Below are 4,390 nucleotides of genomic sequence, written 5' to 3' on the forward strand. Positions count from 1 at the left end.
CATATATATATATGCCATGTACTCAAGGGTTGAGACAATAAAATCCAGATTCATCTTTTATAAGTGAAACCCCTTTTTTGTTACTATAAGTATGTGTTGGTAAAGAACATAGTGACTGGGCTGCTGCCTTGGTTTGTATCAAGTAGTTAGCAGTTTCACCTCCACTGCTTTTGCATGATGAGTGCAAAAGTTAACACACTGAAAGAGGCAAATAACATCTTTGTATTATAAAAATACTTCTGAGGGTTGGGCATGGGGGGGGCACATCTATAATCCAGCACTTGAGAGGCTGAGGCAGGAGGATCACCTCAAGTTCAAAGCCAGCCTGGGCTACATAGCAAGAGCTTGTGTCAAAAAAACCTAAATCAATTAATTAAATTAGAAAATAAAAATACTTTTGATTAAGACCCCCTGCAAAGTTTCTGGGAAGCCGGGCATGGTGGCACACACCTGTAGTCCCAGCATTTGGGAGGCTGAGGCAGGAGGATTGCCAAGAGTTTGAGGCCAGCCTAACTTACACAGCGAGACCCTGTCTCAAAAAATAAAATAAAAATACAATAAAATAACAATTTAAAAACAAAAAAGAGGGGCTGGGGATTTAGCTCAGCGGCACAGCACCTGCCTGGCAAGCGGGAGGTTGTGAGTTAGATTCCTGGAATGGGGGGGTGGTGTATAGCTCAGCACCACATGCACCTGCCTGGCAAGCATAAGGTCCTGAGTTCAATTCCTGGTACAAAAAAAAAAATGTTCTGCGAACTCCAGCAGTCTGGACCACTTTGTGAACTGCTCTTAGATCCTTATAGCCTCACACCAGGCTTAATACTGGAGATTTGAGAACAGAAGGGTGTGCAACAGTCATTTTGGACACAGAAGTGAACTAAGGAACTGCAGTAGGATTGCTGAGCCTTGGAGATTTCAGACTCAGAAAATGAAATCTGCATTTCTTTTTTTTCAGCCTCCCTTTTCTTTTTCCTTTTTGGGACAGGCTTTCACTATGCAGTTCAGGGTGCCCTTCAACTCACTTTGTAGCCCAGGCTGGCCAGCAATCCTCCTGCCTCAGCCTCCCAAGTGCTAGGATTACAGGTGTGTACCACCACACCTGTTTTCTTTCAGCTCTTGTAAAAAGAAAAGCAATCACTTTTTTTTTTCTTAAGTACTAGGGATTTACCCAGGACTTCATACTCAGCTACATCCACAGCCCTTTTTCACTTGGAGACAGGATCGCTAAACCACTAAATTGCCCAGGCTGGGTTTGAGTCCTCCTGCCTCAGCCTCCCAGTGTGCTGGGATTACAGAACTGTACCACCACACCCAGCTTTCAACCCAATATTAATTTTTTTTTTTTTTTTGGTCTTTTTGAGACAGGGTCTCACTATGCAGTTCAGTCTGGCCTAAAACTAGCAAGGACCCTCCTGCCTCAGCCTCCCGAGTGCTGGGATTACAGGCGTGTGCCACCAAGCCCAGCTACAACCGAATATTAAATTGTTGATGCTTCACAGACTGTACTCCATCTCATATTATGTATGGTGAGCTGTTATGCAAGGTTGTAAGTTCCTCAAATACAGAAACATTTCTTCCTCTTAGAAACACAGAATGCTCCCCTCCTTGCCACATACTCTAAGTCTCTGAGTCTATATCCTGCTCCTAGACATAGTCGTGTGGCATGGGTATACCATCTCCTGTATTAAACCATGGTATATTTTGAGCAATAGGAACTTCGCTTGCCTTTCCCATTTGTCTCTTAAATACCGTGTTTTCAAATTCTAACTATTATTTTTACAGAACTGTTAACAAAATGAAGTTGATTCAATTAGTGCTATATAATGCTATACATACGTACAGCAGGGTCCTTGTCCTCTTCCCCCCCAGCTGCTCCTTTTTCTTTCTTTCTTTTTCTTTTTTGAGACAAGGTTTCACTATACAGTTCAGGGTGGCCTTGAACTTACTTTGTACCCTAGGCTGGCCTCAAACTCACAGCAGTCCTCCTGCCTCAGCTCCCAATTGTTGGGATTACAGGCATGTGCCACCAGGCCCGGGAGGGTCTTTTTTCTTAAGGTGTTTACTCCTAAAATCAAACGTGTCTTATTATCAACATAAAAATAAATGTGTCAATATTGTCAGAAGAGGTATAAAAAATAGCTTCTAAGGCAGCTGGAGGAAGGACTTGAGGTAGCGTCAGGTGACCACCCTATTGATAAATGGACAGTGAACTAGGACTTTGGACCAAGAATGAACTTCCTCAGGCAGTATGGAATGCAGCCCCACCCTGCTAAAGGGAAGTGTAGCCACTCCCTACTAAACTCTTTTGAGTTCTGAGGAATTTTAAATGCAAAATTAAACAGGGCTTTTTTTCTCTAAAGTCCCAGTTTGCTTTAAATCCTATATGCTGAAGAACTGGGTTAGAGGCCTGAGTTTCGTTTCTTTTTTTTTTTTTTTTTTTTTTTTTTTTTTTTTTTTTTTTTTTTTTTTGAGACAGGGTCTTGCTATGCAGGTCAGGCCGGCCTTGAGCTCACTTTGTAGCTCAGGCTGGTCTCGAACTCACGACGATCCTCCTACCTCAGCCTCCCAAATGCTGGGATTACAGGCGTGCGCCACCACGCCCGGCTCAGAAACCTGAGTTTCAGTTGGTCATTTTTAATCCACAGAGCCAGCTGTTGAAATAGGTGGCCACTAACCAACTGGGAAATTCCTGAGCTCTGCTTATCCCTAACTAGCTAGAGCTGGGGGCGGCATTGGGGATCCCCTCCAGGAAATCCAGGAGCCAGTCTTATTATTTCCAATAAAGCTCTCCTAACCTCCTCCTTTGGTTTGCTACTTCATTCTTTTACGTTATGAGACCACAAACTCGGTAGATACGGAAACACTAATGCAGTAATATTTACAGCAGCGGAGACCAGCACTGAGATGAGGGATGGAGCTCCCGGGACATAGGGAGACACGCCTGTAATCCCAGCTACTTGGAAGGCTGAGGCTGGAGGATCACTAATCCCAAGTTAGCCTGCACAATTTATCAGGACCCTGCCTCAATAAAGAGGGGGACAAGGTGGGACATGCATGTATCCCTCCTCAGTAAGGAAGGCTGAGGAGGATGGAATGTTTGAGTCCCGCCTGGGCAATTTACCAAGACCCTAAGTCAAAATACTAATATTAATGATGTGATGACGATGCCGGCATGGTTGTGCCTCTCTGTAACATCAGCACTCTGGCAGGATGAGGTAGAAAGATGGAAAGCTGGCGCCCAGCCTAGGCAACTCAGCGACTTAGTGAGGAAATGTAGCTCAGGAACTAGGGGGCAGCACGGAAAAACTTAGCCAGGAAATGTAGCTCAGTGAAGGCCTGGGTTCAAGCCCCAGCATCGGAAAAAAGAAAAGCGGCAGCAGCAGTAGCTGGGCCTGGTTGACACACGCCTGTGATCCAGGACTCTGGGAGGCACAGGCAGGTCAATCGCAAATTCGACTTGCCCTTGAGGAATCTGGAGACTGTCTCAACATAAAAAAATAAGGCTGTGGATGCAGTCAGTGCGAAGGCCCTGGGTCCTATCTCCAGTTCCAATAAAACACTCAAGGCGGAGTGGGGGACTGAGGCTCCCTGGGTTCAATCCTCAGTACCAGAAAAAGGGGGAGGCAGCTTTGCAAAATTTTGCTTAGTTTATTCAAAAAAATTTTTTTGTCTTTCTCAGACAAGATTTCGCTATGCACTTCAGGCTGGCCTTGAACTCACTTTGTAGCCGAGGCTGGCCTCGAACTCACAGAGATCCTCCTGGCTCAGCCTCCAGAGTGCTGGGATTACAGGCGTGCGCCACCACCGCCACCACGCCCGGCTCCCATTCAAATATTAATGGTTCGCTACGGCGGTCCACGGAGGAGTTTCCCATTCCAGACAGGGTTAGCTAACAGGCCTGGGCTCCAGACGCACAAATTAACCGCTGGTCCCCAATGTGTCCTTTGGTGTCCCCAGTCCTCCAGCCCTGCTCCCTAGTCACCACACAACTCCCCCGCCCCTCCCCCCCTCTGGGTGGTGCAACGGTTCGCAATGGTTTGTCTCTAAGAGACGGAACCAGACGCTTGAGACTCAGAACCCGGGACGGCCCGGCGCGCAGAACGCGGAGACTGCGCAGCAGCGCCGGCCGAGCGCCCCGCGAGCCCGGCCGGCGCCCGCAGTGGCCGTTTCGTAACCGCGGCGAGGCCGGAAGCGCCGCCCGCCCCGCCCCTCGGTGCCGTGCGCAGCTCCCCCGGAGCTTCCGCTCTGTTCCCTTTTATGGGAGGAAACATTTGTTTTGTCAGTTCTCTGACGCCACCGCCGCGGCCTGGCCCTAGAGCCGGGTCCTAGGGGAGCCTCTCCCAGTCGCTACTTCCGCTTCCTTCCAGCGAGGACCCCGGGCCTCCCGGTT

At 48.0% G+C, this 4,390-nt stretch overlaps 1 protein-coding gene across 1 annotated transcript in view; it reads left to right on the forward strand.

The window, feature by feature from the left end:
• Nucleotides 1–4,021: 4,021 nt before the first annotated feature.
• Mcl1 (myeloid cell leukemia 1) overlaps nucleotides 4,022–4,390 on the forward strand; it is a gene marked incomplete in the record, with an annotated part of 5,275 nt that continues 4,906 nt past the window's right edge. Inside the window, 1 exon segment of the mRNA XM_013511416.1 lies at nucleotides 4,022–4,390.

The sequence above is a fragment of the Chinchilla lanigera genome, unplaced genomic scaffold (genome assembly GCF_000276665.1).
Source record: "Chinchilla lanigera isolate Chin_1 unplaced genomic scaffold, ChiLan1.0 scaffold00012, whole genome shotgun sequence".
Lineage (NCBI taxonomy): Eukaryota > Metazoa > Chordata > Mammalia > Rodentia > Chinchillidae > Chinchilla > Chinchilla lanigera.